This window comes from Oryctolagus cuniculus, chromosome 11 (genome assembly GCF_051225735.1).
Source record: "Oryctolagus cuniculus isolate XC-2025 breed Fujian yellow rabbit chromosome 11, ASM5122573v1, whole genome shotgun sequence".
NCBI classification, from domain to species: domain Eukaryota; kingdom Metazoa; phylum Chordata; class Mammalia; order Lagomorpha; family Leporidae; genus Oryctolagus; species Oryctolagus cuniculus.
The window spans coordinates 36,252,109-36,267,708 of record NC_142877.1 but is presented as its reverse complement, the minus strand read 5'-3'; the positions used below and the strand labels follow the sequence as shown (position 1 = coordinate 36,267,708).

The following is a 15,600-nucleotide window of genomic DNA, read 5'->3' as shown; positions in this document are numbered from 1 at the left end:
CCAGATTCTTGTTGTTGTTGTTGTTATTAATTAGCTTATTTATTTTTTAAAATTTCATAAATACAACTTTAGGAATATAGTTATTCTTTCCACCATACCCACATTCCCACCCCTCCCCCTCCCCCCTCTCCTCTTCCCAGTCCTAATCTCCATTAAGATTCATTTTCAATTAATTTTGTACACAGAAGACCAACTCTGTACTAAGTAAAGATTTCAACAATTTACACACACATGCATATACACAAAAAACTGTGTGAGACCTAGTTTTAGTTAACTCTCATAATACAACTCATTGAGGACAGAAGTTTTGCATGGTATGGGGAGTAAGTACACAGTGAATTCTGTTGTTAATTTAACAATTAACACTCTTATGTATGAAGTCAGTGACCACCTGAGGCTCTTGACATGAGGTTCACCCCCTAAATGGCCACTAGGGCCGGCGCTGTGCCTACCCGCAGCCAGGAGCCAGGTGCTTCTTCCTGGTCTTCCATGTGGGTGCAGGTGCCCAAGCACTTGGGCCATCCTCCACTGCCTTCCCGGGCCACAGAAGAAAGCTGGACTGGAAGAGGAGCAACCGGGACTAGAACCCGGTGCCCATATGGGATGCTGGCACCTCAAGGCGGAGGATTAACCAAGTGAGCCACGGCGCCGGCCCCAAGGAATCCTTTTGAATCCACGGACTCCATCAGTTTTTAGATAAGGCCATAAGCAATGTGGACGTTCTCTCCTCCCTTTAGAGAAAAGTACATCCTTCTTTGATGGCCACTTCTTTCCACTGGGGTCTCACTCACAGAGATCCTTCATGAAAAACATATTTTGCCACAGTGTCTTGGCTTTCCGTGCCTGAAATGCTCTCAAGGGCTTTTCAGCCAAACCAGGAAGCCTTAAGGGTTGATTCTGAGGATTGTCTGTCATTCTACGAGTTGGCTGTGTGGAAATGTATCTAGATTCTAAGCAAAGGTATGTACTGCCTCCAAGAAAATAAAGCAACTACTAGATTTGGGCTAGTTAACACTTTTAGAAATCCTATTAATCAATAATCTCATAACCACTGATAAATAACTTCTTTATTAACAAATGTTTTACTATTTCTTCAAAATTTTAGGACCAGAAAAAATTAATTACTTCAATATACTGTTCTTTTTCTTGTCTATTTAATTTGGGAAAATTTCAGGTATACAGAAAAGTATGGAGGATAAGATATGGAAAACTCATACACCACCTTGATCCAACCCTATTTAAAATTTGGTCATAATTTCTTCATCTCTTTTTTGTAAGTTAGACAAATTTACAGACATCATAATATTATTGCCTTACTCTATTAAGTACAGCATGCATTGTAAAAGTAAGTACATTTCCTATATAACTACAACTTATCAGTATCTTACTCAACAAAAATAATTGAATAATGTTATCTTATACTTCAGTCCACATTTAAATTTCTCCACTTGCTTTCAAAAACTTTCAAAGCTGGCTCACTGAAATCCAGATTCAATCAAGAAGCACATTTTGGGTTGGGATGTTATCAACAAACACATATCTGCCTTTGCTGAACTGTGAGGGGAAGGTATTACAGAGCGCTTTGTCAGTCAGCAGACTGTAAAAGTCAGTGAAATTTGGTAGAAAAATAGAGGCAAGTAGTTTCCAAGTAAGGCAGGAAGAACAGTTGGAGAGATAATTTCACATAGAGATAGAAAGAGTGACAATATATGGGCATGTAGAAGCCTGTGGATCTGTCTAGAGCTATTCATATAAATTATTTACATATATATCACATACATAGAGACAGAGGTAGAAAAACCCACCCCTGGGCATCTTATAGTTTCATAGGAAAAGGAAACAAGGAAGAGAAGGATGGTGCTGGAAACAAAGATGGAAAATAAGCGCAATGTATTATTTGTAGAAAGCCAAAAGGGCAGAGTCTCAGGGTGTCTGGAAACTAAATGTTCCCAAAAAAATGGAGGCTAAAGAGCTGCCACGAAATGGCTTAGAGAACACCTACATCAGCATAGCTTGTTAGAAATGCATATTCCTGGGCCCCACCACATTAAAATCTCAGGAGGGGAGTCTGGGAACCTTTTTCAATTTGCTCTCACAAAGGTTTTTATGTGCCTTCAAGTTTGAGAAGCTCTGTTCTTCAGTAGGTCTTGTCAAGGTTTCCTCTCACCACTTATCTTACAAAGAGTACCTTTAATCTTCCCTCTTGCTTTCTGTACACAGCACATATTTTCCCCTATTTAAAAAAAAGAGAGAGAAATCAAGGAAGAAAAATGCAAAGCAACCAAAAACCACAAAAATCTTTCCTGTGTTCTACATTAATAGCTCTTCTTTTATTTTTAATGTCTCAAATGATATATGGCCTACAATCCATAGTCTTAACAATATATCACCTTTAAGAAACAGAAATCCATCCTCTACAATGCTTGTCCTGACTACCTAAACCAATGGCCAATCTAAAATCATCAAATGACCTGGAAAGGAGGAATTCTCCATCTTATTCTCCTTACCGCTCAACAGGAATCTTGACCCTTAACTCTTAGTGTGTCTTAAAATCATATCAGTTGATTCTCACATTCTGTTTCTCAGACTCTTCTATGCCATCTCTCCAGTATGCATGGACATTTTCCTAGTCCTGCCCTTGATGTTTGCTCTTTACTTTTCCATCCTCTCTCCTCCAGAGACAGTACCTGATATATCCATTTCAGCAGTTGCCTGAATGCATGTAGCTGGGTGCTATTGGGCTCCACTCTCACATCAAATCACCAGCTGCACAGAACAAGTTAGGTGACTTCCATTAGCAACATGAGATTTCACCTGGCATCCAGGTCCTTTCTCCAAATCCTGAATTCCCTCCAATCAATCCATTTCTTATTTCCTTTTCTCAAATAACAGGCTTCCAAAGACCCATGAATTACATCTCACATGATCTCTGTGTAACATTTGCTTCAAGTACATGAGCCATCATCTGCTGCTTCCCAGGGTATGTATTAGCAGTCGGCTGGATTCAGGACCAAGCAGAGCTATGATTCAAACCCAGGCACTCTCACAAGGGATGCAGGCATCTTAATCAGTTTCTTAACCACTAGGCCAGATGCCCTCCCACTTCAATGAATCTTGATTTTCCTTTAGATGAGGACATGAAAGAGCAAGGGTGAAGTCTAAGCAGAATTGTGAGATAGAGGAAGCCAGCTTCCCTATCTCATTGACACCCTTGAGTACTTTTTTCCTCTGTCACAGCTATGACTTCCAGAAGGTCTTGTTATTGGCTGGCTGTTGTGTTTATGTGTGTGCCTGTGTGTGGATTGCTGCCGAGAGCTTTGGGGAGCAGCCAATATTCTTAGCATCTCTGAAATCACCTCCATGCCTCACTCTCTCTCTTTTCCACTTTCTAATGAAGTAGCCCCAAAGGGTTTCAGAACAAGAACAGGGGAAGCTGGAGTCAAGATTTCCTACTGCCACCCACCATGCTTGCCACTCCTGGCACAAATAATCAGAAGCCAGGACAGACTGTTCTAGCATGATTCACTCAATTATGCCTCAGGATCATTTTGAAGCTTTGGAGGATGAATGGCTTTCAGTCCTTAAATTGGACAGAGTAAGTTTTTGTGCTATTTATTCATTGAAGTAATAACTTTACTGTGGCAGAGTCCCTTCAGAAAAACATTACTCCAAATGACTGTTAATAAGTAATTAAAATATGGTTTATGCATGAACAGCAAAATAATCAGTGACAGCAAAAAGGAAAATAGGCACCATAAATGATGGTAGAATGATATATGAAGTTATAATCCATTTAATATATAATACCCAGAACTCAGAATATTCGCATTAATATGTAATGAAATAGTAAAAGTTTGGAAGTTTTTTTGTTTGTTTTGTTTTGGAGAAATAAAGTTGAAAATGTGATTACATGCAATATTAAATGAAAACTTTGTATTGTATTTGTATTTGTATTATATCTGAGATATAAATACAATTTTAGTCATTTTCCACAGGAATGGAGAGGAATAACTAACATTTATTGAGCACAGAAAACTTTGCACATCTTAAAATGTAATCATTTTAAAGACAATGATAATGCTAAATTATCACCATCATATGGATGAAGAAATAGGAGCTCAGAGAATTCAAGAATGTTGTGCAAGGCTATGAAGAAGAACTGAGTTTGAATTCAGATTCATCTTATTTCAGAGCTGTTCTCTATCTCTGATTCTTAATAACTCTTCATTAAAGCATAATACTCATAACAAAAATATGCTAGCACTCATAAAGTGCTGAAAAATACTTGTAAAACCTTTGGGTAAGCATCACCCAGATCAGAAAACTAAAACTTAGTGACACTCTATAAACCCTTTCTGTTCCCTCTCTGATTCAGGAAACCAGTGTACTAACTTCCAATATTATTGATTAATTTTGCATATTTATGGTTTAGATCAATGGAATTATGCAATATGTCCTGTTTTGATTTCTTCTGTTCCATTTCAGGTTTTGACATTTATATAGTGTTATAAAGGGTTATATAGCATTGATTTTCAATGCTGTAAATTATCCCATTCAAGACTGTATAATAATATGCTTATCCATTTTTGTCACTATTATAAAGATATCTGCTTTAAACATTCTTGATGAACTTTTTTAATGTTTCTGCTGGACTTGTACCTAGGAGTAGAATTTCTGGGGTCATGGAACAAGCATATCCCCAGCTACAATGAACAAAGTCAAACAATTCTGCAATGGAGTTTTACCAATTACCTTCCCTCTAGGAGTATAGCACAGCCCCAGTTATTCTACAAACTTACCAATGCTTGGCAATAGACTGTCTTTTCATTTAGTACATTTAGGAGGGATTTGATATCTATTGAGCCCTTAATTTAGGTAATGAATCTGTGCTCTTTTAGCTTCCTTCTTTCATTTGTCTCCATTGGAGTTGAAGGAGTACATTTTTTGGGGTGGTCAATCAATGTCTCTAAGTTTATGCAATTGCCCCCAAATATATCTAACCAGGAGAAGTTGTCAGAGCATGAACATCAGAATGAAATTTTGGGGTGACATTGAACATACTAATAACTGTTTCACCTATAAGAGGTAATCAGTAGAAATACAGCCAATTGCAAAAAATAATAGCCTCAGTTCTCCAACTTCCTGATATCCCCACGCCTTTTGCCAATCTGACCTTGCTATTGCTCCTGCTAAGATGCAGAGTGTGGGACTAGGGCTGTGGTGTAGCGGGTAGGATCGCTACCAGCAGTGCTGGCATCCCCTGTGGGCGTCGGTTTGAGTCCTCTTCCAATCCAGCTCTCTGCTATGGCCTAGGGAAGCAGTAGGAGATGGCCCAAGTTCTTGGTCCCCTGCACCTGCATGGGAGACCTGGAAGAAGCTCTTGTCTCCTGGCTTCAGACCAGCATAGCTCCGGCCGTTGAAGCCAATTGAGTGGTGAGCTAGAGGATGGAAGATCTCTCTCTTGCTCTGCCTCTCCTTCTCTCTCTGTGTATTTTCAAATAAATAAATAAATAAATAAATAAATCTTTAAAAAAAATAAAGAAGCAGAGTATACTTTCCCAGCCTTTGAATATGGAATGGCCTTTCAGTTCACAATGGTCAGTAAAATACAGCAGAAGTGACAGGATATTGGGTCAGCTTAAGCCCCAAAACATCATGCCTATTTCCATCTCTTTGCAAGGAATCTCACTGAGCTACCAAGTGAACAAAATGTGGATGAGAGACACACGGAAGAGGAGAATCATCCCAATTGAAACCATCCTGGAGGTCTTAAAGGCGACTCATGAGAGAATCTTATCAAGGTTGGTTGAGCCTGAGTTAAATCACTGTCTACCTTTAACCTGTACTTTTGAGAAAAATAATAAGCTCTTGTATTTTTTAATATTGATTTTATTTATTTGAAAGGCAGAGTTACAGAGATGGGGATACACACACACACACACACACTCACAGGTCTTCCATCTACTGGTTCACTACGCAAATGGTCACAATGGCCAGAGCTGGCTCAGGCAGAAGCCAGGATCCTAGAGCTTCTTCTGGATCTCCCATGTGGATTCAAGGGCCCAAGGACTTGGGCCATCTTCTGCTACGTTCCCAGGCACATTAACAGGGAGCTAGATCAGAAGTGGAGCAGTCAGGACTTGAACCGGTGCCCATGTGGGATGCCGGTGCTGCAGGTGGTGGCTTAACCTTCTCCACCACAATGCCAGCCCCATGGCTGTTATTTTAATTCTTTAAATACAAGGCAGTAGACAGAGTTGTCCTGTTTCATAGATGTGGGTTCCTGCTTTAGTCTGATGCTAAATTTGCCTGTCTCCTATTATCTATGTTTTCCCCAAAACTCAAACAAGATGATTCTTCTGTTCCTTTATTTAACTCTACCATTTGAAGCCCCCTACAAAAGGTGAGCAATCTCTTTGTCAAAAACTGGCTCTAGAAAACAAGCCCTGCTGTATGATCTAATTTGCTTCTGGATGATGGCTGCACATCAGCTCCCAATCCAGCCCAAGAAAGCCAGGAATCATCTGTGTCAGCACATGCAACTCCCCCTGAACTCTGATGTGCTGCCAAGCAGTTCTCCTCCCAAAGCAATCAAACCTTCCCTTTGCTGGTGATGAAAATGACTGCCTTTGATGTCTTACCGGATCTGTGCGAAAGTATTTCCAATAAAGAAAATGACTCTGCAAAAATCCTTTCTTGGTAAAGAGACAACGTGTCAGAGTGAGCCTGAGCACTATTCTGAAATACACAGGAATCACCTGGGATCTCGTTAAAATAAGACTCAGTTAAGTAGGTCGGAGGTGGAGAGGGAGATTCAGAGTTTCTAACTAGCTGTCCTCAATGCTTATCCTGCTCATTCTTCAGCCATGCTTTCAGTGGCAAAGGTATGGAGCCCAGATTTTCAGCAAATGAGTCTTTGATCTTGTGGTTCACAGACTCAGTTTTCTCATCTGCTCACTGGGTTGGCCTAAGATTTATATGAGACTATGTGTTTAATGGACTAATCACAGCTCCTCGTACACAGGGCTTTCATAGGTTAGGGAGGTATTGTATTATGCAGAGATATTCAGTTGTGCAATAGTTGGTGTGATTTAATTCTTACCAGGACTTCCACAGGCAAGGAATACGTCAATATTTTCAGAGTCCCATGCTTGTGTTTTGGCATCCTTGCAAGAAATCCTAAAACAGAGGTAAAATATGATATGCAATTTAGATATTGCTGTGAGAGTCTTATTTATGACGAGAAAGGTTCAAAGTGGGAGGTCATACAGGGGCTTGGAGATCAGGTTTTCTGATTTAAAACCTATGCTATTGACCTTCCAGGCTTCTCATTTATTTCCCAGCCCTACAGCCCCTAGTCATATGTATTTAATCTTGTATTAAAATGATAATTTGAAAGCAGAAGGAACTGCCTTAGGCAAAATTTCTCAGCTGGTTTCCCAAAATCACTTTCCCTATGCAAATCAAATACTTGAACAACAGAATCAAGATTTATGAGATTTTCCATCAGTTCACTCATAGGTCTCTATTAGATACCTTCTCTAAAACTCTAAGTATGGTCCAGGAACCAGACGCATTGGCATCACCTGGGATTTATTAAAAACGCAGAATCCTGGGTGCTAACCTAGACTCACGGAATCAGTATCTCCGGGCTGGAGCCTCTTCAGATGATTCTGAGGCATGCTAAAATTTCAGAAACATAGTTTCAGAGACTCAGACCAACAGCTTCACCTTCGATCCCTTTTAATTTGTTTAAAATGAAATGTTTTAGGACCTAACCCATGACCTAGAACTAGAATCTGTTTGAGAAATCTTCAAACTGTTCAAGGAAAATGCGTATTATTAAAAACTGCACAGTTTCCAATTTTTTGCACCAAGATTCCATGAACTTTGTAAAGTATCTTCATATTTTAACAGAATGCTAAGTAGATCATCATTCTTATTAAAGTTTGAGAAATTATTCTTAATCCAGAGATGTCCAGTTGTCAGAGCATAACTGTGGCCCAAACAGCACCAAGGGAAACTGTTTAGATAAGATGAGGTTGAATACAAATGAATTGTAAGAAAAATAGAAAACTCCAGCTAGTGCTGCCTTTGCATGAGATGGAAGCAAATGTAGAGTGAAAGTTTGAGGCATCAGTGTTCTGCTATTTATACGGCTGCTTAACCAAGGTTTTGTGTGCACTGGCCTTAGGTGGCCTGTATTACAGTGCTGTTGCTAGAAGACAATTGGAAACAATTCCCATCCTGGCAGCAACAATAAGACGAGGAGGAGGAGGAGGAGGAGGGGGAGAAGGAGGAGGAGGAGGAGAAAGGAAGGAAGGAAGAAAAAGAGAGAAAAACAAGGACAGAAAGGAAGGAAGGAAGGAAGCCAGCCAATGTTCAATGTTTTCTTTGCTCTCTCCCTATTCAACTTCTCCCTATTCAATTCAGATCTGAGGTTGAGACCAGCAAAAAGGGGGAGGAGGTTTTATCTTTGGATTTGGGTGAGGCATTCCTTCCCAAATTTTTACTCAGGGCCCTGGATTTAAAACTGTCTGCTTCTGCCAGTTCTTATTTCCTTGAGGCTCTATGTATAGAAAGAGATTTCTGTGATACAAAAACCTCTTAGACACGATGCTTCAGTGAGCATCTTTTAGCTTGACATAGTCCTTTTCCCTTCAGTCCATATGAACTAGTGCAAACTGCACAATTGTTTGAAGCCTCAAATTTATTGAACGGTCTAAAAATAGATTATTGTAAATCCAAATCAAATGGCTTAATTTAAAATATTTTATTAACAAGAACATGCAAAGAATGATTCTTAGACCTTGAAAAGAACAGAAGCCATCTGAATCCTAGATTGCCAGGGAAGTAAATTCATACTGGTGAAGAAATTCACTAATATGTGTTGAGTAGAAATATATCATGTTCAAGTGTATTTTATTATAACACAAAAAATTCTCTGCTAGATTACAAGTAGACATAGGGCTGATCAAGTATGCAGTCCTGTGGTGATGATAAAAACTACCCACTAATCTTTTCAAAAAACCCAAATGGCAAAGTAAGGATTACTTCTAACAAAGATTTGAGAGGACCTTTAGAAACCAATTAATCATATGGTCAAAGCAGTAGTCTCTGTAACTGTAATCTCTTGTTTTCTGAAGCTGTGTTTTCAAAGGCTTGCTGGTTGGCAGACAAGCAAAACTCAAGAGTATATGCATAAAGAGCAGGCTGAGACTTTCAAAGACTTTGGAGACAAGAGACTATGTCCTATTCTACTCTAAACTGGATGAAACAAGGTTATTTATTTCTCCTTTCTAGGCCTCCATTTCTTTAGTTATAAGTTCTGTCTATAGTTGAGGACTAATTATAATATTCTATCACTAATAGACTCTGATCCCCCAAACTTTAATCTAATCATGGCCCAAGAAATTATTTTCCCTTTAGAAATGTTAAGTAACATTGAAAGTGTTAAAAATATAACATTGGTACAGCAATTATCTATTGTCATGACAATATTGTAACAAATTGCCCACCAACTTCATTTCTTTACCATCATTTACTACATATTTTCGCATGCCTGCAAGTGGACTGTACAAAATGGACTGGGATTGGTTGATCTTGACTGGGCTTACTGTCAAGCCTACAGTTAAGGTGTGTACCTGCTGGAAGGCTGACTTGTGCTAGTTTCAGCTGGGACAGGGAGAATGGTTCAGGGCTTCCCTCCAATGCCTGGGGCCTCTCAATATCCAGCAGGCTAGTGTAGGCTCATTCATGTGTCATAGGTTGTTTGAAAGAGAAGGGGAGTATATAAAACCTTTTGAACCTGTGTTTTGAACTGGCATAATATGCCTTCCAATATGCCTTCCAATACTGCCTTTATATTTACCCAGTAAAAGATAAAATTCTCCAACAGCTATAGAAGTAGACTTCAACTCCTGATAGGAGGTTTTGCAAAATCATATTGCAGAGATGCATGGAAATAGGCAGCAATGAACAGTTGGGGAAACAGGGACCACTTATCAACACAACCACATGGGGACGAGCCAGGTCTCGCTTATGATTCTCTCTGAAATATTTTGCAATATATTTTTTAAAGTAACACAGTTTGATGCTTTATTCATTCCTAGCCAGGTGAGTCAGAAGTCATAGCAAACCACTCATTTTTTTTATGAAGAAAATCCTCAGAACAAACACAAGAACAAGGACATGACATTTGCTGAAGAACAGCAAGTTACCAGTTTCTTTGTACGTTTTCAAAAAAGCTGTTAGCCTTATACACGACTGCAACAATTTTCTTGCACTTTTTTCCAGCTTATAGTCAACAACCTAGGGGTTTTTCTAGTGCTACTTTTTTGGAAACTATGACAGATGCAACTTACTTTCCCAGAACAAGGCCTGAGATACTTGCAGCATGTGAGACTATCCAAACAAAAGCCGCGGAGCTTCCTTCTTGTTCCATGTTAAAGTTGAGTGGTTAACATGTCCTAGAGACAGAAACCTCATTCTTCCCCAGCTGCTAGCTTCCAGCTCTCCAAGTCCACTGTCCCCATTTCAGGCATTAAATAGCACAGGAGCCTAATTTACCAAGCACACATAGATCATCACCAGTGAAGAAAGTCCTGCAGTTGTATGGAGATGGCTGGCCCAGGCTGGGCATTGGCCCAACCCAGAATTTCAATGAAGGAATTAGATGCCTGAATAAAAGAAAGTTTTATTCAGAATGGAAAGCTTAATTTATGTAGTATGGTGCTAATTCTCCTAAGTACAAATTCAACTAGTGACTTTGGGCAAGCTAATTTCATTTTTTTTTTTTTTTTTGAGCATTGGCTTACTGTTGAGAAAAATGAAGGAATTAGGGTGGATCAAGGCGTCTCAACTCTCCTGTGCACCTGAATCACTTTGAGACCTGGTTACAATGCAAGTCCTGATGCAGCAGGTGGGGTATGGCCAGAGATGCAGCATCTCTAACCAGCTCTCTTGTGGATCCAGTGATGTCAATGATCCATGTTTGTGGAGTATTCTTTGAGCAGCAAAGGATTGGCTCATGGAATATTGGCTCAAAAAGGACCTTAACGGATTCCCTTCCAAACATGTCTCTGAAGTCCCATCTGGCTCCTAAAATCCTTGAGATCTGGAGAAAAGATCCATTTATATTCCTAAGGGAGTGTTGGTGCCTATCACTCTGTAAGATTTCTGTGGTAATTTGAACTATTTTATAGGACAATGTCTATAGCAACAGAAAAACTCCAGTTTCCTTGTAAGGAAAGTCTTGATTCCTGCTAAATAGCCTGCAGTGAAGTAAAGAACTCTTTTAGATCATATACTTGACTCAGCAGAGACAGAATAATCTATACATTTGTTTTAAATGATCTTCTCCAAGGACACACGCATCCAGTGTTAATTCTATACAGCAAAAATATGGCTATTCCTAATAAATGTTATTCAAAACTGGCAAGAGGAGAGGCTGGTGCTGCGGCTAGTGGGTAAAGCTGCCGCCTGCAGTGCCAGCATCCCACATGGGTGCTGGTTTGAGTCTCGGCTGCTCCACTTCTGATCCAGCTCCCTGCTAATATGCCTGAGAAAGCAGTGGAGGATGGCCCCAAGTCCCTGCCCCAATATGGGAGACCCAGATGAAGCTCCTGGCTCCTGGCTTTGCATTGGCCTAGCTCTGGCCATTGCAGCCATTTGTGAAATGAACTGGCAGTTGGAAGAGCTCTCTCTCTGCCTCTGCCTCTCTGTAATTCTGCCATTCACATAATAAATAAATCTTTAAAAAAAAAAACCTGGCAAGAGGAGTAGACATGACATGAGCTGCCAAGGCTGTGGAAGCCTTTTGAGTCTACAAACTTTAAATTTTTGAAGACTGCTTGTGTGCATGGATTTTAATTTTTTGCACCAAAATAAACTCCTCTTTGAATTCCATTTTCGATGAATTTTGTGAAGGAAACTTGTAGTACTATACATATACTATATTATATATATTCGTGTGTGTGTATAAATACACACACACACTCCTACACACATACACTATGGCATACTATTATACTGCTTACTTCCACCAAGCACTGAAGCCTGCTCTGAAACTCATAGATGATTAGTGTTGAATATAAGAACAGCTACTTTCTCATAAACCAACAGATAAGTGCTTTTAACGAGCAGTACCACCAGACACAGTGCTATAACCTCTACAATTGAAGTTATTCAGTTTGTCCTAAATGGGTAGACATGTTTTCTGCATTTACAACTTGGATTTCAAAGCTGGGAATACTAAAGCTGAGGAAGCCAGAGTACAAAAGGAATGAAAAAAAAATTGGGTAAAGGACTAAAACCAACAAGGAAAGGCAATTACAAGGTGTATTAATGTACACTGTGCAGAGGGAGGGATTTATTACACTTTCAAGGGTTTGTGTGTGTGCGCGTGTGTGTGGTTTGCATGAAAGGCAGAGGGAAAAGAGCTGACATTTGTTAGTCTGAATTGGATAAGTGCAGTTGCGAGGAATAAAGGGAGCTTTTAGAAAGTGGGCAGCTGCGGCAGAGCCTGAAGCCATGGCACTTGATACTGCAGCATACTCTCTTAGTGTTTCTGGGACGCTTTTGAGAATAGCGGGCGAAGTATTCAGACTGGCGGACAATAGCAAATGTCAAGAATGAAAGAAAGGCCCCAGAGTTTTAAAGACTGCTGAGTGACAAGTAGGCCAGATCAAAGAAGGAAATTTATCAAGTATTTAAAATTATAATGCTAAAAGAGATCAATAATCATAAAAAGAAGCAATTGTAAAAAAAGAAAAAAAAACCTTACCAGCCTTCAATCTTAAAAACAAGCTAAAGGAAAAAAAGTCATTAAAACTAGCAGAGGGCTGAAACATTCACCATTTTATCTAATCTGGGTTTTTTTATTTTATATTTTGTTACTTAAGCAACCAATTAAAAGGAAGAAAAAGAAGTTTCTTACAGAAGTTTGAATTTCTTTTCTTGGAAGATTACACAGTGGGAATAATTTTGAAGAAGCACAAGACGGAGCTCATGTAGAATCCATTGCAAATCTATGCTTGGAGATCATGTCTGAACATGAGCTTTTTGATGCATAGGAATTGTTTGGGGAGAGGCTAAATTCTGAAAACACAACCCCTGGGTCCGCTAGGCTGTTTCCACTTCTTCCTTGCTTCTAGTCTATGCCCCACACAGGTGTGGATTTGCAAAGCTCTCTCATGGCAGTTTGGGAGGTCGGACTTGAAGGGAAAACCCTGATTTTGGAAACATGCTGGGGCTTGCTGAGGGCCAGGGTGGTTTAAAAGCCCAGGGAGAAATGTTGAAATCAGTCATTGCAAAATCACTTTTGCAATAAGTAATGAATAAAAACTGAAGGAAAATCTCTTTCTTCCCCAAAGTAAAAGTCTACCAGTTAACTTGTCTAAACAGTTCCTCCTAATAGAAGTTTAAAGACAGCATAAACTAAAGTGCTTCCCACGTCCAAGGCCAGAACCTCTGGCCATTACTGATTGATTCAGCCATTCAATGACTATCTGCCAAGCCTCAGTGTGTGGTAAACACAGCCCTGGACATCCTGCTGAAGAACAGGAACATGACCACTCTCTCCATAGTCCTCAGACCTCAGGTGCGCCTTCCTCAGACAGCCGTTGACTGACACTTCCTCTCACCTGGCCCCATGTCAATCATTCTCTAGCCATACCCCCTGGTTATTTCAACACACCCCTTGATGCATCTGAATTCTATTACTTGTAAAAAATGGGTCTGATCTTTGTCCTCTACAATATTACTGCAAAGACAGTCTGAAATGTTCACTGCTGTTTTGAACAGCACCCTGTAAGGAACAGTATTTCAAAGACTAAGGAAAAAAAATTAAGGAGACAAATGAGAGTACAAACCATCCAATATCTCAGCTAGACAGAGATGATGTTATAAACAAAGAGAAAACTACTAAGCGGGAAGTGAAAGACACCCAAGAAAAATTAATAAATTTCTATAGAGGTTACAATCAAAAAGATCACATCTGAAAAATTTATCAGAGAAGACTCTACTTATGTCCTAAAACCTCCCATTTGCTTTTGGACTCAAATCAATGGAAATGAACAGCCCCAACAACTAACTCATTTTTTTAAAGATGACATTCTGGCATTCTAGCATGTTCTGATCAATAGAACATAATAGTGTTCAAAATTATGCAACTTGCCCATGGGAATTGAATACATGTGAAAGCCAGCTTTTGACATCAATAAAGTATTATTTAATATGAAGGACTAGGGAAACTGTTAAATTTGAATCTCTTCCTTATTTTTCATCATAACATAATTGCATGTTAAGTTCATTTTTAACATATTTAAAATAAAGTTGTAAGAGGCTGGCGCTGTGGCTCACTTGGTTAATCCTCCGCCTGCGGCGCCAGAATCCCATATGGGCCCCAAGTTCTTGTCCCAGCTGCTCCTCTTCCAGTCCAGCTCTCTGCTGTGGCCTGGGAAGGCAGTGGAGGATGGCCCAGGTGCTTGGGCCCTGCACCCCATGGGAGACCAGGAAGAAGCACCTGCTCCTGGCTTTGGATTGGCACAGTTCCAGCAGTGGCGGCCATTTGGGGGGTGAACCGACAGAAGGAAGACCTTTCTCTCTGTCTGTCTCTCACTGTCTAACTCTATCTGTCAAATAAATAAAAATAAATAAATTAAAAAATAAAGTTGTAAGAGACAGCATTGGTCACTTGTAATATATGGTGGCAATTTATATAAATTTTACATAAAAGAAATTTCTATATCTGAGGAACAAAGTCAAAAGAAAAGTAAAGAACATGAATCTTAATGCATATTACAGAAGGCTAATTCCCTCAGTATGTAAGAAAGTATTATAAATTAATAAGAAAATCATCCTGTCAGTAGAAAATGCAAGTACTTAAATAGATAAACACAAAATATAATAAATTAAATAATGTTGAACTTTATAAGTAATTTTAAAATATACAATAAAATAAGAAATGAGTAAAGATAGAGAAAACTTTTTTAGTCTATTTTTAAATATATACAATCTTGTGGCCTTGGGAAAATATAAATTTAAACATTATGGGTAAAAAAGTACTATAATCTATTTGAAGGTTCATTTAAAAGTATCTAGGAGAATTTAAATCACTACCTTTAGTTCCACCAAACTACTCTAAATTTTTCTTAGATATACTTTCACTTCTTTTAAAAGATTAATTTTATTTATTTGAAAGACAAAGTTACAGTGAGTGGTAGAGACAGAGAGAAAGAGGTCTTCCATCTGCTGGTTCACTCCCCAAATGGCCACAACAGCAAGAGCTGAGCCGATCCAAAGCCATCAGCCAGGAGTCATGAGCTTTTTTTGGGTCCCCTACATGGAGACCCAAAGACTTGGACCATCCTCCGCTACTTTCCCAGGCACATTAGCAGGAAGCTGGATTGGAAGATGAACAGCTGAGACTCAAACTGGCGCCCATATGGGATGCCAGCATTACAGAGCTGATTATTCCTATAGTAAATAAACTCAACAAAGAAAGGAAGTCAATTGAATGTGTCAAAAATTATATAAATGGAGTACATAAAATATGTCAAAAATATAGAAAGATTTCCAAACTAACACAAAAAAGCAAGG

The 15,600-nt window shown here is 39.2% G+C and overlaps 2 long non-coding RNA genes across 4 annotated transcripts in view; both read right to left on the bottom strand.

The window, feature by feature from the left end:
* The window catches only part of LOC149123412 (uncharacterized), a 734,608-nt gene that overhangs the window by 598,844 nt on the left and 120,164 nt on the right, over window positions 1–15,600 (bottom strand). The gene's annotated exons all lie outside the window — the stretch shown is intronic.
* On the bottom strand, window positions 144–9,775 carry LOC108176706 (uncharacterized). Of its 3 annotated transcripts, XR_016215937.1 has the most exons (4): window positions 9,645–9,775; window positions 7,103–7,179; window positions 2,688–2,766; window positions 144–2,233 (listed from the first exon to the last, which is right to left on the bottom strand). It is a non-coding gene; the product is annotated as an uncharacterized LOC108176706 (long non-coding RNA). The 3 variants fall into 3 exon arrangements; XR_016215936.1 differs by lacking the exon at window positions 2,688–2,766; XR_016215938.1 differs by lacking the exons at window positions 144–2,233; window positions 2,688–2,766 and adding an exon at window positions 5,906–6,113.